Raw genomic sequence first — 25,702 nt, forward strand, 5'->3', positions numbered from 1 at the left:
CGCGGTCTTTGTACCAGCAGTGATCATCACTGTGATTTCCCTTTCCACAGCGGCACAGGGAATTACTCAGCTGCTGTACGTCGCGTGCGGCTGTTTCTGCTGACACTGCTATTTCCACTGCTTTCTTGAACGTGAGCTTATCCTCAGTCAAGAGACGTTTCTGCACAGCTTCGCACTTTAATCCGCACACAAAACGATCTCTCAGAGCATCCTCTAGGTAAGCTCCGAATTCACAGTGTTCTGATAGCTTCTTTAGCACCGCTACATATTGTGCTATCGCTTCACCTTCCCCCTGGTTACGCTTGTGAAATCTAAACCTTTCGGCGATAACAAGCGGTTTCGGCGTAAAGTGATCCTTCAGAACAGTCACAACTTCATCATAAGTTTTAGAACCAGGTGTCACGGGAGCCACTAAACTACGAAGCAGTCCATACGTTTTTGATCCCATAACACTGAAGAGTATGGAGACTTTCTTAGCTTCCGGAATGTCATTAGCCACCACATAGTGCTCAAAACGTTCAATATACGTAGCCCATTGCTCACCCGACTCATCGAAACTGTCCATATGTCCATATATTCCAGCCATTATACGTCTTCCTGTATTTACTTGTACTGTAGATGAACTTGAAACAGTTGTTGATGCCGTTGAATCAGTTGCATTAGCTGTTCTCGAGACATCAGCTGTTGATGGTTGGCTCATAGTTGGTTAGCACATTAGCTTATCCAGGTACGCGGGTTTCATTTCGGTCTAAACTCACTCAAATTTTAACTACACGTTCACTGTCATTCAGTGAAAACGACTCCGAAATACACGACTCGTCGCCAATTTATGTTGTGTCGCTCCTTTTTAGTACCTTCTAGTAATCAATATTACCGGATACATAGAGCAACACGGACCACTTCTTACTGGTTCAATGGTGGTTTATTATCCAACTAAGGTTGCCTAGGTTACATTGAATGCCCTAGTGGCAGTATGCCCTCGCGTGGTAATCCTTGGTATGGTCATACATAACAGCTACGTCCCTCTATATTTCGTATAATTAATTTGTGATGAGCTGCTTATTGCACAAATGCGATGCACAACGGCGCATTCTCAATCGCGGTGTTTTTCTTTCCGATGGCGACTACAACAGGGAACCGATGGCGACTTCCGGTTCCCGACCCCGGGAAAAAAATCTCGAGCATGCGCAGAACGCAAAGTCTAATTCACCACGTGCTTCAGCGTCTACAAGCAGGTTTAATTTGATTTTCAACCGAGTTATCTCGGGGTCTTAATCCGATCCGAGTAACAGTATCAATCCAATTTCTTGTCAGATTAAGGTGTCTAACATTAAACATGTCAATCACAGATCTTGATAACACTTCTCTTTCCGAAATAGATTCATGCTATATACTGAGTTTTACAGAGAAATAAATATGGTCTTACCTTCTCCAGGTCGAAGTCTGCTTTTTTACAGGCATGACATCAATACAAGCAGCTCCCACACACATATGGAGAAACAGGAGAAAAAAGGTCAGCCTGGCTCTGTCCAAAGCTATTAAAAGTTCACAAATTAACATGTACCAAAAATGTAATTTATCTATAGTCATCGTAGTCTTGCTGCACCTCTGGTGGTAATGACAGCCAGTGCATCTCCCCTGAGACAGGTAGGAAGTATGTCCATCTGCACAGGCTTTAATTGCAACCTCGAATCTAGTTTTATGGATAGGAAAAATGTTATTTGTCCTTACCATCTCCAAGGAAATAGGACAGTAATTCCACTCAAGAGAAGCACAGTCTTTGTTGTGTCTCAATAGCAGGGTTCTAGCTAGCGCAAACTTGCGTCACGGCCCGCTACGCTAAAATTTTGGACCGCTACGCTTATTTTCAATACAGCGTAACGGCATTTTGTCTGTATTTATTTGTACAATAACGCCAGATCAATGCCATTTTCACCTTTCTGACAAACTTGACACATTTTTCGCGATGGCAGCCAAGAAAGGTTGCGCTGCCTGTCAGTACAACCGCAGACGAAACTGTAGCTCCAGGCAGAGGTACTCCGCGTCCGCGGCTCCTAGAATCTCTGGTAAAGGCTGATTCATACTTGGCGCAAACGCGCAACTGGCTCGAGAACCATTAATGACGTCATCGAAAGCGCCAGCCCCTTCACAGTTCCTTCAGCTCATAAGCGCAGTTTGCGCCGAGAATGCGTCACATTTGCAGTTCTCTCCAGACCAGCGAGCGTCACTGTTGAGGAAACAAGCTGAAAAGCATACGAAGAAAGCATACACAATGCCACCTGTGGTGTCACGTCAGCAGAGGCTGGTACATCTGATGCGGAATGAATTTACTCTGGGTGTAGAACTGTATATGTATCTCAGAGCTAAGCGGCTGCGGCAAAAACAGAAGAGAAGGTGGATTGTTCGTCCTTTGCAACAAGACGAACTTTGTCAAACGTTGTCCCAGTGTAACTTCATAGACGTGTCGTACAGATGTTTGTAGAGGCGCATCCTCTCGGTCACCGCGGTCTCTGCAGTGTTCATGTTTCCTTTCTCTTGGTCAGCTGTTTCCGGTTTAGCGCGCGTGAAGTCAGAAAAAAAGTTGTGTGCGCGCCCTTGCGCCGCGCGAGGATTTTCTAGCTTGCAACGGGGGGCGTGGCAGAATTTTGGGTCACGTGACCGTTTGCGCCATTTGCGACCAGCTAGTAAGAGCGAGGTTGTGCCGAGTAAGAATCAGCCTTAAAGGCTGATTCATACTCGGCGCAAACGCGCAACTGTTCTGGCTCGAGAACCATTAATGACGTCATCGAAAGCGCCAGCCCCTTCACAGTTCCTTCAGCTCATAAGCGCAGTTTGCGCCGAGAATGCGTCACATTTGCAGTTCTCTCCAGACCAGCGAGCGTCACTGTTGAGGAACCAAGCTGAAAAGCATACAAAGAAAGCATACACAATGCCACCTGTGGTGTCACGTCAGCAGAGGCTGGCACATCTGATGCGGAATGAATTTACTCTGGGTGTAGAACTGTATATGTATCTCAGAGCTAAGCGGCTGCGGCAAAAACAGAAGAGAAGCTGGAATGTTCGTCCTTTGCAACAAGACGAACTTTGTCAAACGTTGACCCAGTGTAACTTCATAGACGTGTCGTACAGATGTTTGTAGAGGCGCATCCTCTCAGTCACCGCGATCTCTGCAGTGTTCATTTTTTCTTTTTCTTGGTCAGCTGTTTCCGGTGGAGCGCGCGCAAAGTCAGAAAAAAAGTTGTGTGCGCGCCCTTGCGCCGCGCGAGGATTTTCTAGCTTGCGACGGGGGGCGTGGCGGAATTTTGGGACACGTGACCGTTTGCGCCATTTGCGACCAGCTAGTATGAGCGAGGTTGCGCTGAGTATGAATCAGCCTTAAGAGTGCTCCGTAGCCATGGTTACTCACACACGCAGAAGCGCACACGTAAGGGGATTCGGCAGAAATCATGTTAGAATAGCTGTAGCCTATTTTAACCCGTCCCTATTTGAAGTAAGCAAAAACGGTCAAGGTTGCTGTGCTTTTTCAAAGCTTCTTACATACAATATGTGATGAGCTGATCAGGTTATCATTTAAGCTGAACGTGCAGTTGACTTGGCGCTCGAGAAAAGAACAGAAAACAGTCCTCTCCACGAAAGATGATGGAATAAAGCAACCACAAATGCTCTGTCTCTTTCTCTGTCCTACTTTTTGTCATACCTAGGCTTTACCCTACTGTTTTTGACGATGACAGCCAAGAAAGGTTGCGCAGTAGTTAGCGCAACTGCAGACGAAACAGTAGGCGCTCAGCGGCTCGCAGCAGCTGAAGTAAAGAGTGTGCGTTTTTACCTCTGTCAAGGAGGTTATGTTTTTGGTTGCGTTGGTTTGTCTGTCTGTCTGTTTGTTTGTCTGTCATCAGGAGAACTGAAAAGTGTGTAACTTTAATAAACATTTTTTTTAATCTCTATTCCTGGTTGTCTAAGTTTTAATGTCTTCTGACAAGGTCCGTTATGAAGGTAACACACTGCCAAAAGCAAAGATGGGAACATCTCCCATTAAGACTTTATTGTTTTTTAAGTACAATTTCTCCCTTTGGGTACCCCTAGAATGGCCAATTTTTACCTTACCGTAAATCCTCTAATAGGAGGGTTTCATGTGACGTCACAGTGCTGCATCGCGAACGCGCGAAATCCAGATGGATGTCAGGAAGTGAATTCTGCCCATAGAACTGCAAGCTAGATGCCCGTGTTTTGTGCTGTTTAGGGCTGCTCCAACCATTCTACCCGTGAAAAGGACAAAAGTTTTTTTTGACTACCAAAGGTGGTTGTACACAAAGGTGAGAAATATAAAAAGCTAACAGAACAACGCCACTAAACCGAAATCCAAGGCATCTCTTCAACGAGAGCAAAGGATAATCTAATGTTCCATTCCCACTGATGCCCTCTGATTGTGGGTTGTCAGCTGGATGCTCGGCTGTCTGCATCAGATCTGCGCTCATACCCGGGCTCTCAGCTGTCTGTTGGAGATCCAACATAGCCACTGCACATGCCGACCGTGTTTGTTGCTCAAGTCCTCCTTGAGCTTCATCCTTTGCTCTCGTTGAAGAGATGCCTTGGATTTCGGTTTAGTGGTTTCATAACCGAGCTTGACCGTCGGAGCCCAGTCTACCGACTCAACGTCACCCCAAGCGCTAGGGACGCCTAAAAAGTCACAATGAAGCCCATATTAGACTACCGGAAACTTAATAATCATTACTAAGTAAATGAGTATTTAACAACAACCCAATGCTATATAAACAGAGCCACAAAAACAAAGTTAGCAGTTAGCAAACATACCTCTGACGAAGTGGTCGCTGCAGACACGAGTAAACAGACTCTGCTCCTCCCGACTGCAGACGTAAGTTTAAAATCCATTTTTTACGGCGTTGTTCTGTTAGCTTTTTATATTTCTCACCTTTGTGTACGACCACCTTTGGTATTCAAAAAAAACTTTTGTCCTTTTCACGGGTAGAACGGTTGGAGCAGCCGTAGCACAAAACATGGGCATCTTGCTTGCAGTTCTATGGGCAGAATTCACTTCCTGACAACCATCTGAAAAACGCGCCCCCTTACGACCACGTGACTGAAACCAAGCTATATTGGCCTGTATTCCATTACTGGCCGGGATTCTAATATTGGCCGGTCTCGCTGTCGGAGGAGGTAAATACTGGCCGGACTCTTATACAGGCCGGGTCTATAATTAGAACCAACGATTTCTCTGGGCAGCCTCAACATTATACCGGTACTTGTGATCTTAACATACAACACTTGCAGCTCAATGCGCTTTACTGTCAGATTACCGGTAACAACAAAGTTAAAGCAAAATTAAGTAAAATAAAAAACAAATAAGTAGGCTATATGGTATGTTGAAATTAGCATTCACTTCTATCACTATCGCATTCGAATGGGATCACGATCGTGAGTGAGCCTGTCCACTGTGACTTGCAATAACGGCCAAACTACCGATATCGTTTTTTACAGCCCTGCGCTGCTGCCCGTCTGCGCGAGGAAGAGAACAGACAGGCAGCAGAACATGAGGAGGACGAAGAAGAACTGTACAATAATGAACTTGTTGTAGAGACTGGCGCGAGTGATGAGGAGATGAAATACCGGTAGCCTAATTATCACCATGGTTAAGTGACAATGCACTACTGGTAACTGCGATCAAGTGAGCCGCGGATGAACGAGTGGCGGCTCACTTGACCGCAGTCTACTGGTACCGGTATGTTTGCTACGTTTCTGTTACCATATTACCGGTACTGCACTGGAATTTAGCCTGAATTGCCGGTATTTGTCTATTTTATAGGTTCAAATAGACACAAAATCTCGTTTTTATTCATTCCACTGGTAGTCTGTTTTGCTCAAATAGAAATAGAGGCCTTTCTCTAATTCTGGCCTCCTTCCAATAATGGCCGGGACCAAGATGCACGTGAGTGAATAAAGGCCCCGGCCTATATTAGAGGATTTACGATAAATTTCCAAAATCTCCGCACCATCCCCCCCGGGCTTGGTCGCTTCGCTCCCTCGCCTACACCACTACGCTATAATTTCATCCTAGCTAGAACCCTGAATAGGTTGAGTAGTCATTATCACTGGGAGTCATCCTCTTTCATATGTTAAATATATGTAACCCATCTCCATTGTATGTCTCTGTTGTGTCCCGAGTTGGAAAGGAGACGTAGGAGTCAGGACTGGATCTCTAAATCTTTACTTGGCAACTGCGGTGACAAACAGAAACACAGAAATCGTGAGCTGTGTGTGAGCTAGAAAAGGCTTTTTAACTCAAATCTTACAATAAAAGAATCAATTTAGTACAGTAAAATTAAATTACAAGAAATACACTGGTCCTTTAACAGGTTAAGTTTCTGCTTTCAATGCTTCAGTATTTAAAGTTCTGCTTTTTAAAAAAAAAAATAGATTCAACAATTAGGCAACCAAACTTAATATGGTAACCTAAAAACCCACATTTCACTATCTCAGTTTAACGTTTAAATCCAAATAGACTAATATCACATTCAGCAGGCATCTGTATAATTTAGCATCAACAAACTTGTACAGGGCAGAGCCAGAGATTAACAACATTATTTAAACACAAACGAACAAACATCTCCACACCTGGGGTTATAGAAACAGCTTATATAATGGGAACAATTTATCAGAGGGATGCTAACGTTAGGTTCAAGGCTGTCCACTCGAGGGCTGCTAACGTTAGCTTCAATGCTGTCCACTCTGAAAATTAATTAAAATATCGTTCACATGCGTTATCTGGGACACTTACCTATAAAGGCGTTTGGTTGACAATGTCCATTTTGGGTGTCTCATACTCCTCCTTGGAAATCATGAGCCCAATTCCTATTAGGGCACGTCTTTCATGTGATTGACTCATGACATGGGCGGGACGAAGCTAAATGGAGCATCGCGTTAGTTCTGGCAGACCACGTAGTCAACGCGCCCTTTGCCTATTGGCTGACGCCGATCCAACCCTTATGGCTCCGCAACCAGCTGTGCTCAATTGGGTAATCAGCTGTTGCTCGCAATTGGATGCTGGCATTTGGGGCACTTCATTTAAACTAGGTTTGCTGTCACTGCTTTTTTTTTGCTCTCTGCTTGCACCCACCACCTCCCCTGCTCCACCGACTTCTCATTGCAAACAATGTCATATTGTTGCTTGCTCTGTTCTAGGGGGTTTGTTGCCTTTACAGCAAATGGAAGGCACTCCACCTGAGGATGCTGCTGTTCCCTGTCTTGGCTTCCATGGAGCTCATGGGAAAGTCGGGAACTTCCTCCGAACAGAGCCATACCGCCAAACATAAATTGTATGCATTCAGAATAAGCTTCTGAAATTCATATCTGTTCTCGTCTCATTTTGACGAGAGTGGTTCTGACAGAACTGGAAATAGGCGCCAACTTTGAAATTTGAACAGAAAAATCTGCATAGATTGATTGCATGAAGTGAATGAAGTGCGTTTCTAATGAAAATAAATACATAAATGAAAATATTTTATTTTTATTATATATTATATACACACACACATTATTATTTTTTAAAAAAAGGAAATATTGCAACTCTTTCTCCCTAACACACACACAATAAATATAATATATATATATTATCATTATTATTTTAACATTATAACATACATTCTGCATACAACTGGTACACAATGACTTGAGTTTTTTTGGGTTTTTTTTCAAATGCAGTATCTTTACATTAAACATGACACTCTTCCTCAGTCTTTTACTTTGAATCAAAATAAAGGACAACCATACCTATTTATATACACAAATAAAATTATGTCCAGGACATAGTAGTTATTTACATTCTACCATGCATTTTGACCAGTTAAACTGACAGAGATTTACCAAGTTACAGTGTAGCGAATATAGTAAAATAAAATAAAAGGGAAAAAAAACAACTTCTGTAGCTGTGAACTAGGGTTTTCAGCTTGATAGATACTACTGTGCAGAAGGCAGGCATACCAGGTTTCGCAGGGTGTTTAGAGCACACTAGCATGATTTGGCATCAGATTCAGACAGCCAAGATTCAGAAGAAAGATTTGCACGTTATATTTCTGGATCTAGCAAATGTCTACTACAGTGCCTGTAGTGGTTGCTCTTAGACATGCAGAGATTGTGGGTAATGTGCAAATAGGCCGGGGAGGCTTGGGGCTTGGCCCAGGGAGTAGAGCAGGTCCCAAGGAGAAGAGAAAGCTAGTTGTTGAGCAGGTTCGTAGACAGGAGGAAATGTTACGGGGCACAAAGGCAGTGGCTCAGGCTAAGCAGGGACGGTGGTTGAATTGGGAAGGTGTAGAGAAGAAAAAGTGTAGTTGGAAAGAGCTGTGGAGTATGGAGGAAAGGTGTATTCGATTTTTGATAGGGGCAAAATAGGATGTATTGCCATCTCCCCAGAACCTAAAACTCTGGGTAAATGGAGACCCGTTATGTTCAGGTACTGCAACTCTAGGGCATATTTTGTCAGGTTGTAAGGTTAGTCTGTCACAAGGCTGGTATACTTGGCGACATAACTAAGTATTAAGAAGCTTAGCTGCAGGTATTGCAGAAAAATGAAGGCAACTAGACGAAACACTAATGAAAAGAGGTTCCCACCTGATGACCCCAATGATATGTTGGTCAGCACTATTATTACAGGTTAAAACCTGTAATAATACGGAATACTTTCTGTAAAACTGCATTATTTCAAGTACACGTTACGTAAAATAACATTTTCAATTGTGTTTCTTCAGTAATGTACAGTTAAAAAACATGAAATCACTTCAAATAAATGCTAAATAATTATTATAATTATAATAATTAGGAAAGATCTGTAAAATTACATCACATTTGATGTAAAATTACATTTGAATATGAAAGAAACATGTTAAATTACCTGTAAAAAACATGGAAATAATATAAATTATATTATTGGTCATTACATGTAATTCTAAAGGTAAATATTGAAATTACTACTAGTATCCGTTAATTTACAGTTATTACATTGTTTTAAGGAAAATGGTGATGAACCCGTAAAAACATACAGAAAATTGTATGTAAAATTAAAGATAAAGATGTAAAAATACAATAAATTGTCATTAAAAAACACAATATTAATGTAATCTTACATTACGGATAATTAACTGTAATTTTAAACATAAAACCTAAAAATAATAAAAAAAATATCTGTAAATCTACTGGAATTCCATTGTTTTATTGGAAAACAGGAAAAATCTGTGAAAAATTACAGAATATTTCCTGTAAAATTACAATTTTTTTTTACAGTGTAGACTCAGAGGTCCTATCCTTTCCCCATTCCTTAATTCATGTCCCCACTCACCATGATGTTGCATTGGAGCCTAACTGGGAAACAAACTTTTTTTAAATTGATCCTTTTTGCATTAATAAATGTTACATTTTTTCATTTGATCTATCTTCATTGATTTGCAATCTTTTGGAGTGTATAAACAATTTTGGGAATACTGTAGTCGGTTTGGCAATTCTTTGGGACTCTGTTGTGTTGTGAGGTTTTAGGTTTAATAGAAGAGTATTTTTCCTCCCTTTAAATGTACAGTGGCATCTCTCCCTCTGGGCTCTAAAAGGACAGTTCACCCAAATGAATAAAAATGAATCCCCTCACCAACATCTCACTCCAAAGAAATGCTGAAAATGGGAAACTGTGTATACAAACGCAGCACTAATGACCACCTTTGTCTCTGGGGGGATTTTTGCCACGATGACACACCGACTAACAAGGTCAAAACAGCACAAGCCATACTACTGAGGCTGGTAAAATACTGTTGACAGAATGTGGAGGAAAACATAGATTTATCACTAAGTGAGCTACTTCTTTGAAATTAAACTCAGTCATTTAACCCATTACCACTAAAATACAGACTACAGTGAGACATAAGTGAGTTTAATGTTGCTGCGGATCAGGTGTAACCCATCATATGATTAATATTCCATAATATCAGCGTGCTGAGAGCATCTCCAGCTACACAGATCTCAGCTTCACATATTTCATTACTCATTCACACCCTGCTTATGACTCAAAGCCAAGATTGATACAGAGTTTTTATAGAGTGTTTCCTTTTAAAATATATATTTCCACAGGGATGAAAAGAGTTTGTGTTTCACCACTCCATTTAACTGAATAATGGCTTTAAGGCACTGCAGAATCTAGATTGTTTTGTTTACTCTGACTGGATAGACTTGATGAAATGCCGAGTTTGTTTGAGCTAAAAAACAACGATAGAACCTATACAATTTAAAAAGAAAAAAGATGATGTGTGGAAAATGTTCATGAACCCTGAATCGCTTAAAAAAAAAAAAACTTTCACCATCTAAGTTATGCTTCCATGGTCTCTCTTAATGCTCACGTTTTATTCTGTCTTAGTGCACTTATTTCAAACTCTATGTGAAATATGAACAAAACGTTATAATACAATACCACATAAAAATGAGCTCATCTGTATGAATAAAACTGAGAGGATAAACTCTGACAAATCCCCACATTCACCGACACCATAAACATGTTCATCGAAGGAGATGAGGAGTGACGATTAGAATATTATGAATTGCAAATAAACCACACTCCAGTTATTGCAGGAACACCTCTCAGGCAGAAAGATAATTTAATCTGAGAATTCTTGTGAAATAAGTGGCTCTTGAGGCTTGCCTACTTTTAAGCACAGAGCAACTGCCACCTTTATCATTACTAAGAGTTTGTCGACACAGTGCAGGTTCCTGTATAATTCCTTCCAGACCCCACCTGACTAATCAGGGTAATTGAGATCACCTGTTTGGATTTTCTTGGTCTTAGATGGAGAATTAACCCTTCCCTGCTAATTTTAGGATAAACACAAGAAAATATCCCGAGCCGTGAGCACTTATTAAATGTGGGAATCTTTCCCCATTTCTTATTCATCTCTCATTACTTTAACATAGCATTAGAAGCTCAAAGAGAAACTGATTAGAAGCTTCACAAAAGTGGGATTTTGTTGCATTTTTGGCATTGCATTGCATTAGATTGCACAGCTGTATCTAATTAAGAGATAACTGGCTTTTCCCACAGTTGCAGCCTTCATTCTGGATCAATAACCTTCCCCATCCATTTGCTGTATAAAGTCTGGCTATGAATATACAACATGTCAGCTTGGACAAATCCAACCATCTGGGATCTCAAAGGGACCAATGCAAACTCAGCCACCAACTGTAGTTACATGGACTGTGGCATGTCTTTTGGCTGATTTGTTCTTGTTTCACTTTGATCCTCTTTTCTTTCTATGGGTATGAGAGCTAAATAATGAACTCTATTGGCTCATGCATCATTGACTGTGATCCCAAATGCAATGACAACTCTGTGAGTTATGGTTAGAAAAAGGTATATAAATGGTTCAAATGCCCTTTGAGAGCACCACTTAATCCTTAACGTGTTCAATTCAAGACAATGACCTTATTATGTTTATGCTGATTAAAAGCTATTGTTTACATGTTTATTTCATTCTTATTTCGAAGAACAGTTCTTAATAATTGGATTTATTTCAGAGGATGACTTCCCATTTCAGCTTTGCCTCTGTCCGTTAATTCTTCATACGTGGTGGTGGATGGTAACAAACTAATCATTCAGCTTAAATTTGTATATGTTTGTTTTCCAGTTTTCCACTGCACAAGGCAAAGGTAAGGTGTGTATGTTGTGTATTTCATTTATCTTTCACCAAATGTTGACATTTTTAAATCCAGGTTAAAAACATTTCTGTTCTCATGTGTCTATGCATGAAATCTGCACGATATCTTTGAACTTATCTGGACTGTTGCTTGTTTTTAAATTAATTTAAATTATTTTATTTGTTTCTCTTTATATTTTTATGTATTTTTAATGCTTCTTCCACTCCCTGCTGCAATGCTTTTTTTTTATGTAAAGCACTTTTAATTGTTTTGTACATGAAATGTGCTATTCAAATAAATTTGATTTGATTTGATTTTGATATCTTCAGCATGTGCATGGGCAAAGCATGAAGGGACTAACACGAAAGAAGAAGTTGCTGCAGTTTTTAAAGAAGCCATTGGTCTTATATGAATGCACCTGTATGTACGGCCACGTATTTGGATTTATACGCCAGCTTTGATATTAGCACAACAGAGTAGTGGGTGTCATTTTATGGATACATAAGGGATGTGCAGTGAACTGACTTTTCTTATTATGATTATTAATGCGAAGTTAGTATGTTTGTAACATTTCTGCCTTGACTGGTTTTACATGGCCGCTATAGATGATTTGGGTTGTTGTAGTTTCCGTTTTGATGTGCTTTAAATGTGTCTTTAAGATCTGTGTTGCACCACAGATTGCCTCTCCGAGGACATCCCTTTGATGTGAGTTACTTCATCATTAAGGCAGTCACAAAGTCAGTCCACAGCTTGATAATTTTTCTGCCATGCTCGCAGTGTGACTTTGAGGATGGCAAATTCAGTCTGTCAGTTGTTTCATGGCTGTAATTAAGATTTAAGTATCTCAACCACCGTTGTGTGGCTTGTCGTGACATTTTGTACAGTCAGTGTGGGCAGGGGAACATGCATGGTTTTGAATAACAAAGTGCACTGATTGCCATGAAACACCGTTTTCTGCAGGTAAATTTGAACATACATTCGTATTCACCTTAAAGGGATAGTTCGCCTCTTTTGACATGAAGCTGTATGACATCCCATATTAGCAATATCATTTATGAACATTTTCTTACCCCCTGCTGCGTCCTGTGAGCAGAGTTCCAGCCTCGTTTTGGTGTTGATGAAGGTAGTCTGGCTAGTTGGCTGGGGTTAAAAAATGAGGCGTTTTGCTTCTCAAAACAATATGCGTTCAAAAGAGTAATACATTTGCATCACAAAATCGTTCTCCAGGAAAAAGTCAGACCTCACAATCGCTTGGCACTATTTTCTCTCCCTTCGTATCACTGCGTGCTGCCGCCTGCCAACAGCCGCGCCTGTTACGGTGTTTGCTGCTCGGAAGCAGGGGACTGCTCGGTCTGCACTTCGGTCTGCACAGTCTACACAGCACGCAGTGATACGAAGGGAGAGAAAATAGGGCCAAGCGATTGTGAGGTCTGACTTTTTCCTGGAGAACAATTTTGTGATGCAAATGTATTACTCTTTTGAACGCAAATTGTTTTGAGAAGGAAAACGCTTTATTTTTGTGGCCCCAGCCAACTAGCCGGACTACCTTTATCAACACCAAAACGAGGCTGGAACTCGGCTCACAGGACGCAGCAGGGGGTAAGAAAATGTTCATAAATGATATTGCTAGTATGGGATGTCATACAGCTTCATGTCAAAAGAGGCGAACTATCCCTTTAACATAAACGTTGTCATCCTCAGGCTTCTCATCTCGTGCCACCATCCACTTTACTTTATTGCAAACTACAGTCTCTTTCAATTACAAGGCTTTACGAATAAGGAAATAATGAAATATCATCTGGTCCATACCAGGTCTTAAAATTAGGTAAAGACAACCTCAAAAGAACAACAAAATATGACACATTACACCGTGTCATTATCTATTTAACAAAAACTATGCCAAAAAATATTTACAAGTGGAAAAGGCATTCCAGCAGGTTCAGCCAAAGCACAGAATTTGAAATGCTCAGAGAAATTACAAAGAAAAACTAACAAAAAAAACTAGAACTACATCTCAGACTCTACGCTTCAAGTTAAATGTTAAAATTCATGACTACAATTAGAAAAAGAACGAACAAGATTGGCTTGTTTGGAATGGTTGCCAAGAGAAAACCTCTTCTTTCTAAAAACATGACAGCACAGCTGAGGTTAGCAAAATCTGAACAAATCACAAGCATTCACAGCATTAAATTACAACTTTAACTTTAACAAAGACTTACTTTGCAACCACGGAATCTGTCTATCTAGCCTGGACCTGTGGTCACCTTGCAGTCACTAAGCCAACCATGAACTCCTCGGTGTACCAAAGTATTCTAGAGTCTGATGAAAGGCCACCTGTCTGACAGCTAATGCTTGACTGGAATTGGGCCATACAAAAGGACAATGGTACCAAGCCCAGTAGCATATCTACAACAGAGAAACTGACCGAAAAAGAAAATACTATAAATAAATAAATACAGTCCGATACCAAGATAAATAGATTGATAGCGTCATACAGACAACAAGAGCTTCAAGTTATGGCTGCTTAAAGTGTTTCTACAAGCTACTAAATCATGATATATATATATATGAACTTGTATTTACCTAATTTAAGACCTGGTAAAAACCAGATGCATTTTATTTTGTCATGTTACATAAAACCTTTTTCATATGACTGTCCATGCAAACCTGTCAGCACTTCCTTCATCCCAGGCTGTAGCTGGTTTGTGTTTGTAAAATACTGACATGACAATGTGTGACACAAGTGTGTTTATATTTAGCAGCAAGCACTGCTGTGGATATCTAGCCTGATACGATACAGGTTTTCTTTTTTTCAAAGGAGAAAAAAGATGGTCCTGGTGATAACACATTGCTCTGCTGAATGATTGATGTTCACAACATCCTCACCCCCAACCAGGACATTTTTTTGTGTTTCCAGTCCCTGTGAGTTCTGTGTGAAACAATTATATTTCTGTTTGGCTAACTCACTCTTTGGCTACTTTCAGGCTCCAAAACGCCTTGATTAGATTCAAGCTGAACAACTACTTTGTGAGGATTAGGGAAAGCTTGTGGTTTGGCTTAAACTACAGCATTAGACAATGCAAATCCTGCATTCTGTAATACATTATGAGATATGTTACTTCAAGTGTTGCAGTCAAACAAAGACCAAAAATACGAGCCCAAACAAGTCTTCACAAAAGCTCACAGTGCTTACAGTCCTGTTTCAGTGCTAAATCAGTCATATGAAAGAGCATTAGGAACACCAAACGAATGACGGCACTTAGAAATCCATAGAATAATTATGTGTGAGATCACTAACAAGCACTGCATACTGTACATTTTGTTAACATTAGTTATGGTCTAGGAAGGCCATCGTGTCCTCATGTCCTTTATCTCTCCTGCAAACCCGCTCTCTGTCTGTGCTCTAATTCTGTTATCAGTCTTTTATCGTGTAGCATTATCCTGCTTTCTTACTTTCTCTTTAAACTCTCATCTCTCTCCGTCTCAATGGTGCCCTCAAGTATTCCAGCCCGACCAGCTTCTTGGTGCAAGCCTGAATTTTATATGTGCAACCTGTGCATGGTGGTTCCACCGGGATCCCTCTGGTGTAGGATTGAATTAATCACACTTTACTCACTGATTGTACAAGTGTGAAACACCAGACAGATGTGTTCGTCTTCCATTTGCTTTCTGATTCATAGTCAGAATGGGAAGTTATTTCTGATAAGATTTTTCAAAATCCTTCAGAGTTACGCGAATGGGGACAGATCATGACTGGAGGCAGTGGTTTTGCTTAGTCTCCATATTATAGTGCTTGACAAAGAGTTTTCCACAGTAGTCTTTTGCTGATGTGATTAAATATCAGCTATCAGTCAAAGATGCAGTGCTGTCTGAGAGAGCTGACATGACCAGTTTTCACTCTTGTTCCCATACCTACTAGATTTTATTTGTCATTTAATGATTTTTATGATATATATTTTTTTTTCTGGGATCATTTTCCAAGTCACTGGTAGAATGGGAGAAGGGAGAAGAGAATGCTAAATGAAAAAAAAGGACTGAAATAACAAAAATCGAATGATTAAAAATAGATGTGCTGAAAAATGTATGAGAGGTTTTTAAAAATTGAGCAGTTAAAATGGGTGTCAATTGAAAAAACTAAGTGATTAAAATATGAAGTCATTAGATTAATGAAAACAGAGCCATGTTTCATCATATTTCCAATGTTGGACTTATCGTTCATATTTACAACATAATATTTGCTACTTTTCATTTCAAGCAAGTTGCATCAGCATTGGAAATAACACAAAAATAACTGAAAAAATAGGTAGTGTGAATGGTTATCAACTATTAGTGGAAGTGAATTAAAAAAAAAGACCTTTTCATCTGAAATTTTATTTGAAATATCTTTGATGAGTTTCTTGAGGTTATTATTTTTCGTCAGCCATCATCATTTATCGAGCACAACAACCAACTGTCATTCATCATTTATAGCAAGCAATGGTTGTTAGTTTGTTTTTGATAAGTAACTTAAACATTAGTTACCCTCCTTTTCAGTTTCTGTCCGTTTTCACTGCTCCATTTGTTGAACTCTCATGCATTTTTCATTTTGTCTATTCTTTCAGGAAATGCTTCACACTTCCACCCCTCTCAGGTACTCAGGCACAGGCAAACATGGCAAAGATAAGAGGAATCAGCCACATAGAGGTTGATTTATTTATTTTTTTTTACTCTCATCAGTTACAATTTTGTGGTGATTCTCACAGATTGAGCAGATTGATTTTTGTTACCACATATTTCGTTTTTGCTAAATTTGCCCCTGATGCGCCATTCCTCGTTAACCCTGATGCTTTCAAATCATCCTCTGCATCCTCAGCCCTGTTCCCTGTTTCCTCTCAGTTGTCTTGTATCAAAAGCTATGACTCACACTCAGTCCCAACCAGCTTTTCACATCTTTCTGGCTCGGTACGTTGAGGACTTTCTTATCATGTTTTTGTTTTTGGCTGCTCTATGTGTGTACCTGCCTGTAAGCCCTACATCTCTTCAACGAAAATCACTGAACTGTCCCTGCCTGCCTGTGATTGTCATGGTCTTTGGTCACCTCTGTGGCTTTCTTTTTTATTCTTTTTTGACTGTTTTCCCCTTCTCTCGTTTCCTCTGGGCCTCTGTTTGTCTCTCTGTGCTTGTATTTTTTAATTTGTGGCATCTTAGTCCTGATTTGCCCTCTCGTTTCAGTGTTCACCATATTATTCTGTCACCTATAGCGGTAGCTATGCTCTCAGGCCTATAAATATTGCTCGGTGCATATTTGCATGTGTTTGCTTGATTCTAAGAGTGACTGTTCTTCTCAGGCCAGCCCGCATGCTCAGGTCACAGCCATCTGCCTGCCAGTTCGCTCTCATTTTAAGCCGTCTGCCCACCCTCTCCCCCCACTGTACTCACCCCCAAGCCCCTGCCAGCCTGTTCTCTCTTCACAGGTCGTTCCAAGCTCCATTCACCTGTCAGCTCAGTCACTGGGATCATTCATTCGGCTCTCTTCAATGACTGCTCACTGTGCTCTGTCTACAGCCTGCCATCAGTGCTCTCCAGAGACCTGCCCTTTGTCAGCCATCATTTATCTCCTGAAACTTAAGTTTCACAATATATCTTCAGAATCTTTCTACCGTTCTTGTTACCTGTAATTACTTCAGATCTTCTCAGTGTCTGCCTGTAAAAATTCTGATGATTTATGAAAGAAAGAAAACATTTAGTTTTCGATCATGTTTACGCAGAATTATAATCTAAACCATCAGTCTTAAGTTCACAGGTTCTAAATGAAATAAAGAAAACCCAATTAAACAAAAGGAAATGTCTTTTACTTACTGAGGAAAATGATTACATGTTCGAGGACCTCTAGCAGTATGTTATGGTGCTGGGTTTAAGTCCAGAATTTGGTTATTACCTGTTAATTTTTGTGTTTCTTGATTTATTTTGAAAGTTATTTTCCCTGTGATGCCCTGTCCTGCTTTTTTTTATTTATAATCCATACTGCTCCTACCAGGGCTCATCATATTTGTCTAATTTGCGCCTTCTAATCTCCTCTTTTCTCCAATTTTCTCTAATTAATATCAGCAAAATCTTTGGAAAGATGTCACGTTTCCTTCAAATGCACTTAGAGTGGGGGAGTGAGGTAAGAAGGGGGCTTACCAGTGGAGCTTTAAGTGTGTCATTGCAGAGTGAGGTTTTCACCTGGCCTTCAGACTCCCCAGATACCAATCTGACAGCAGCTGATGACATCTGCGGGGAGCAAGGTCAACCCACAAAGTCCACACCCCATAATGCACAGGACTGAAAGGATCTATCACAAATATGCAGGTAACAGATGCTCCAAAACACACTCGGAAGTTTTTTGTGCATGACCTGTGTGGTCAGAGTTCTTTTGGCGGCCTACTTTTTTGATGAGAGCCTCCTTAATGTCAGACCGGTGGTCACAGTTAGTACGTTTACGTGACCAATTATTGCGTAAGACTCACCAAAACTGACTTTTAAAATGCATCTAATGTTAGTCTGACTGAAATCATACAAATTCCAGCATCACATAACCAGACTGACACGCCCAGATAATGCGGTCAGGTTTAGGACAAGGACAATGGGCCTGTTGATTTGCCAGGTTGAGCTGTAACTGTAGCTGATACGCGTAGGCACGTAATGATTTTGGAAAATTCAAATTCTAGTCATTTTACTGTTGTTGAGCTTTTTTTTTTTAGATGTTGTGTTTTTCACTGTGGACTGTAAGATGTTCTGAAGAGAGGCCGTGTTTATATGATCGATCCAAAGCATCGCTAAGTTCCTTTTTCATCGACTCCTCTCTCTGGATATTTCTAGTCTGTGGGATTACCAATCAGGAATTTCATGCCCAGTTTTATTCAAAGAACAGGAACCTACACAGTTTGAGCTTCACAACACTTTGCGGACACCTATCACTGTAAGAGAAAAATACATTGTTGAGGACCTCAGAAAAATAGAAGTAGATGGTCACTGGGCTGGAAAATGTTATAAAGCTTTTCTAAACATTTTGAACTTTACCAAACCACTGTCAGACATTAGCCGCATTCGGACAGAGCAGTTCCAAAAACGCAGAATTCCATTCTAATAACCGCCTTTCTCCAGGGGAATTGTTTCAGTTTGCATTCGCACATGAGTCGGGACCTTGATAGGGACTGATGCGACGCAACTGTCTGCGACAGCGACGTGTTACTTTAGCGCCACATTCAACAACAAAACAAAACAAAAAAAATCCCGCGAAAAGTGTTCATGGTCTGCATGACGGTGATATTAATCATGGACAATCATATCGGGCGTCTAACATGGAGGCCGGAAGAGCAAACAGAGAGTCAGGAGACGAAGGATCGAGCGCAGGTTCTTCTTGGTTTCATGAAGGAAGGAGAGCAGAGCGCCGCAGACAAAGGAGACCACGTGTAAGTTTAACTTGATAAACACGCGCCAGTTGTGTCCGTGTCGTAGGAGGAAACATCTCAGCCGTGACAACATGACAAGGGGCAGAGCTACCGACCACCAAACACCTCCGTCAGATGAGTTCCTATGGAACCCAGAACAGACCCAGCCTCGGAGAAGAAGCTAAAATGGTTATAGGAACTAAGGTGCCGTGGTACCGAGTCCCTGTATGTCCAAATGAGGGAAAAAACGGCCCCGTTCCTGAAAAGGTTATAGGAACTGCAGAAGGTTCCTACAGTGGAATTTGTCAATTATGTGCAACTGGAGGAAACTGTTAACCTCCACAGGAATGTTCAAGCAGCAGAATCAAGGTATGAAACAGAATGCAGAACCACAAAAAAAAAGGGTGCGCAGGGCAGAGTTTCTGGGAGAAAGCCGCTGCCTTCACTGAGAATTGTTATATTTGGACGTGGCATTCCAGCACAAGAACCTTGTTTCAGCTATGAAACATGGTGCAGGTAATATAATGGTTTGTGCCTGCTATGCTGCCGGGACAGCTTCATCATTGATGGAGCGGTAAATTCTAAAATATAAGATCTGTCCACGAACTGAATCTGAACTGAAACTGGGTCATACAACACAAGTACCCAGAGCAGTCTATCAGAGGATAGGTTAAAGTAGAATAAAAGTACTGTTCAAGAATGGCCAAGTCAAAGCTTTGATCTTGATCCAATAGCTATGTTGTGGAAGGACATGAAGTAACAGTTCATATGATGAAACCAGATTTGAAGCTGCTCTGTGAGGAGGAATGTTTTGATGTTGAAAGTTATGTGGAAGGCTGATCAACAATCAGTGGAAACATACTTCTACTATTCACAGACATAAAATACGGCTCTCGGTTCATGTAGGTTCTCTTTATTTACTTCGTGGACTCGAAACATGTTTTTCTGTTTTTTCAGTGTTTCGTAAGTGTGTGGTTAGTGCCCCTGAAAACTAGCATGACAAACAACATAGTAGAGGATGACAATGTGGAATAACTCTGTTGGTCCACTTCACAAAATTGAGCTGTTTCATAAAAAAAAAAACAGAAAAACTTAGTAAAATTACTACACTTTATGGACTCCAGATCAATATCTTCATCTGCTTTTTAACCCCTTGTAGACGATTGTTGCCTCAGACCCCCATGTGTGCAGTGTTAAGCTGTATTTGAAATACTGCGATGACGAAACAGCAGTGATTGTGCAGAAACACGTGTCGTTATTCCACTTCAAAGCCCTGTTTCAGGAATAGCAGCATCAATAGAATAATCTACACTCATGAAACAGGAAAATTTGTTCAATTACTATCTAATTACTATTAGATTATTACTTATGCCAATTATGCCAAATCAACAAATTTCAATTAATTTAACACAAATTATTAGTTTTCTTTTTATTTTTTACATAATTGTAAATAAATTCAGGCAATAAGGAGTTAAAATCTTAACATGCTTTATGCTCTGCAAAAAACTGTCGGACATACTCAAAAAACTGTAAATATTATGCTATATTGTATTATATTATATTATATTATATCACTGCCATCATCAGCCTCATTGTTATCATTAGATAGATAGATATTTATTTTCGAACATGTATAAAAAAGAAAATGTATGTAACTATTTGTACATACAAAAGAAAGAAAAAGAGAAATTAAAAAAAAAATTCAATCACAAAGTGCTAATACATTACAAAACACCGCACATTGTTCGAAAAATTAATACCATTATTATCAACTATCTTAATTACTATTATTATTTTCAAAATGACAGATAGTAGCAGTGTTAGCAGGAGGTAGGATTTGTAGAAGCATATGTATGGGTGTTTCTTTTATTATTGTCATAATTACTAATGATAATATAATTTAGATAATTATTGTTATTATGATTTCCACTGTTATTCTTGGAACTGTGCTGTCTGTATATTTAATTTTTCCACACACAAACATACGCACACCCACCCACACACTTCAAACAAACAACACATACTCAACAAATGTAAAACTACAACCTTTTCGAGGCTCCAAAAACTTTACATGCTACAAATGTTTTCCTTTGCAAACCTTAGCATACTTGCACTTTATGTGAAACTGAGACGCCGGATACACAGTTGGACGGATAGTTGAACCTCCGTTTTCATCCCGGTGATGGAGCACTTGACTCCATCATTGACTTGAATCTTTGCCCAACCTTGTCTTCTTATGTTTTGTGAACTTAAACGTTTGGGAGGTGCTCTAGAAATATGGGGTCATTCAGTCCCTGTTCAGCCAGATCGAGAACTTGTATGTGAGACTTGTTTTGGACTTGTTGAATGGATGTTGAACTCCTTGGTTCTCAACAGGAGAGCAAGAAGAGGTAGATGCTCTGCTCAGACTGTTAACCCCTGTGACCTGGTCCTGGATAGTCGCTCCTCAAAACAACCATCTATAGCCGCTTTCGGACAAAGCAGTTCTAAGAATGCAGTTATAAGAACGATCCTCCTCGAATTTCGTTCTAATAACCGTCCTTCCCCAGCGGAACTGTTTCAGTCTGCATTCCCACATGAGTCGGGACCAGGTCGGGACTGATGCGGCGCAGCCATCTGCGACAGTGACGTGTTACTTTAGCGCCACACTCAACAACAAAACAAAACAAAACCCGCGAAAAGTAAGGAGAGAAGAAAAAAACACCACAAAGAAGCTAATGCTAAGGCCATCGTGTTCATGGTCTGCATGATGGTGATATTAATCATGGACAATCACATCGGGCGTCTAACATCGAGGCTGGAAGAGCACACAGAGAGAGTCAGGAGACGAAGGATTGAGCGCAGGCCATACTTCTTCGTTTCATGAAGGAAGAAAGGAGAGCAGAGTGCTGCAGACAAAGGAGATGACGTGTAAGTTTAACTTATCAAACACGCGCAGGTTGTGTCTGTGTGGTATGAGGAAACATCTCAGCCGTGACAGCATGACATGGGGCGTAGCTACCAACCACCAAACACCTCCGTTAGATGTGTTCCTATAGAACCCAGAAAAGACCCAGCCTCGGAGAAGGAGCTAAAATGGTTATAGGAACTGAGGGCGATGGTCCCGAGTTCCTGTATGTGCGAATGCGGGAGAAAACAGCCCCGTGGATTAAAAGGTTATAAGAACTGCCAAAGGTTCCTACAGTGCGAATGCGGCTAATGTTGCTCTTCTGCTTATCCCAAATCCCTTTTGGAAGGATGAACTGACAGAGAAACCAGTCATATTGACAACCATTATAAACACCTAAGAATGCTATTATGATTGTAACCATCACAACACAGGTTCTTAAAAAAATAACTCATTTTAAACCAAATTACTTTTCCATAATTCAGCTGCGTACTTATTTTAACTAGCCTGGGAATTCCCATGCTGCTTTGCGCTCGATTTCATTCTCACTGCAAAGTCAGCCTGGAAACCACCGCCCTTATTTTTGCCAGAGTTTGGGAACCAATCACAGAACGGGGGGGGGCAGCAAGACGATGACGACGTCTATGCGCTACACCGAAGCTTGTAGAGTGTTAATCCAACATGACAGCGGGCACAACGTTACCGTTCAATGCAGCCTTAGAAAGTGTTTCGGAGTAGATTCACCCTAGGGTCATTTGAACCGTGACATCCAGCCAAGTAGCCCACCCGAAGTTTTTCCGATATTGGCTGAACATCAGCTGAGTTACTGAGTTATCCCGAATAGCTTAGTACAAGCGCTAACGGACCCTGGCAGTATCTCCAAAATTACCACACTAAAATCACATGTCATGACACCAAACTTCTACAGTAGTACAAATATGGTCTGTACCCACAAAACGATGCATTTTGAAGTTTGTACATAGTCCAGGAGTTTATTATTATCAACACAAGCCTAATAGCTTTTCTGCTGCTAAAGCTGCATCGACGTCACTTCTGGGAGCTTGGAGCTTCAAAGTAAGATGAGGGTTGATCTACAACTGTAGACAACAAAGCAAGGCTGCTCAATTTCTCCATTATTAAAATAAATTCACAACTCTACAACATAAAAATTCATGTGGAATATAGCATATAGGCCTACTTTGTTGTCAATTTAAGTAGCTTAGAGCGCAAGTTTACTTTTATTTTCCATTTTTTTCTTCTTCCTCGTCGAATTTCTGTCGTCATCTGGTATAAGTGATACAATTGGCTATGAATCGCGCGCAAAGCAGCATGGGAAGAACCTGACGTCATTTGATAGACATTCGTAGCGCCCAATAAACGGCTCTAGGCATTCGTAAACCACGCCTCAAATACGAGAAAACGCACACCTAGTTCCCAGACCCCCATCTCATCGAGATTGTGGACGCGTCAGCCAGGCTATATTTTAACCAGAATCCTAATCTTTCCTGAAAGGTAAGTCTATTTGCAGCAGGCGCACCATCAGTGATATCTGGTGATTTTGGTAAGCATAGACAATGCCATTCTATAAATGGGGAAAATTACAGTAGTGTGACTCACACCTGATGGTGATGATGCAAAAAAAAATATGTATCTGTTATATAAGGTGCAGTGGAAGAATAAATGGGGGACTGATTTTTAAGAGTTCAGTTCCTGTACTTGATATACATCTCAGTTTCTCTCCTGCTCTGATGTACCTCAGGGTGAAACAAATTACACTAGGATCATTCTTACTGATATGTGGAGTGTGGTGACCTCATTTTCATCTCACTTTAGCTCCACTCAACTTGAGGCAGTGTGATCTAATCAGCTGGAACAAGAGAAAATACCTCTGTGGGTACACAAAGACTTACGACAAACTATATTAAAGAGTTAAGCTTAATTTAGACTCAAGTTTTCTTGGGTGCCTGTGTTGGCAGCAGACTTTTGAACAATCTGAAGATGGTGAGCCTTGAGCAATGATGTGACTGATGCAGGACTTCAATTATAAAGCATACCTGTTTGCAGTACCAGCATTACATCTTCAAAAAAAAATTAAATGGAAAAACATGAATATTCTTCTTCTAAAATCATTCTAATCAAGTCATCAAATGATGATGCTGGGGAGTAACTGAAATCTACAGACTGGACTCCTGCAGATTTTGTTGAAGTTAATTTCTCAGTGTGAATGAATGAATCTCAGAAAAGCGAACATATGAATTCTCCCTCAGCTGATTAAATCAGTGCTTATTCTAGTCCACTGGCACATATATAACTCACAGCTTGATGCAGTAACAGACAAACTGACTGGGGCTGTTGGGCCAGACCTCTTTTAATTATCACACCACTCATGCCTGTGAAGGGCAGGCGAAACTGTAGCCTGTGAGGAAACACACAAACACTCTCAAAAAGCATTTTTTTAATTCCACCCACACACACACACACACACACACACAGAGAGTGCACTCCTTGTTCATAAGAGTGGAAGGTGAGCTTTGCAGTTGGTTCACAGTCCCAGAGCAGGCTGTTTTTCATCCCAGATGAGATCGCTAGCTACAGTATATACTGGGCATCTCTTCCCTCAGCAGCAGCCTCCACCCATTACCCTCAGAAAACTAGTCCATATATCCTCTCCTTGACATTTATAGCATGAACAGTTCCATTGATGTATGAGCTGCACATACAGGCTCCTTTCTGTTTTTTTCTCACATAAATGTCCTTGCTGTACATACACATGACCTAATTTAAACAACAGAGAGCTCTTAATGCTCTCAGGTGAGAAGAGGATAATGGCAAAAATGTGTCCATGATCCCCAAATGCATCAATAGTAAATAAAGGAGAATTAATTAATGTACAACTGGAACTGAAAATAGCTTTTGGTGTTGGAGGTATCTGATTTCACTTGGAGAATAAATTAACTAATAAATATTCCACTGTCACACGTCATTTTCAACTTCTTTTGCACACAATATCCACAGTCTTTGGTGCCCACCCCCACAGCAGCCATTGTAAAAGTTTGTGAAGTATAGCCTGTGCAGTAGCACATGTGAGGTTGAATAGCGATGGATGAATCTAATAAAACCTTGAATATCCATAAATTGAGAAAGAAAGAGAGAGACGAGACCTTCTTCTTGAACAAATATGCAAAGCAGAGCTGTTTAAGTGTTCATCGTGTCAAAAGGACTCCCACCCAGTATAGAAAGATGAGATTGGAATTAAATTATTGGAGGTCTTTTGGAGGCAGCTACTAACCGTGGAGCTGCTCAGGCTTTGCTTTAGGAGGAAGCACATGTGAGGACATTTTTAGTGTCGCACAGGAAAATGAAATGATCAGTTTCTGTCGATTTACAGCAGGTCATCCTGTTGTGCAATTTATGAAAAGCATTTGATGCCTGCTCAGTATGTCGCAATGCTTATGAAATGTAAAGGCTCAATTTACTCAAACTGCAGGGAATACTTCATTATTGCCATGCGGCATGGAGTACAGCTATGTGGCCTTGCTGCTCATTTTGCATAAAACTGTTCTGTGCAAACATGATTCAGAACTAGATATGTGAGTCCACGGCACTTTGTGAGGACGTGGATGATGTGTTGGTGGATGTATGTCATGGGGCTGACAGGCAGGAGGCTGGAGACCGCCCTGTGTTATTGAACAACCACAGAAAGTGCTAATTAGCACAGTAAATGCAT

The sequence above is a fragment of the Odontesthes bonariensis genome, chromosome 4 (genome assembly GCF_027942865.1).
Source record: "Odontesthes bonariensis isolate fOdoBon6 chromosome 4, fOdoBon6.hap1, whole genome shotgun sequence".
NCBI lineage: Eukaryota > Metazoa > Chordata > Actinopteri > Atheriniformes > Atherinopsidae > Odontesthes > Odontesthes bonariensis.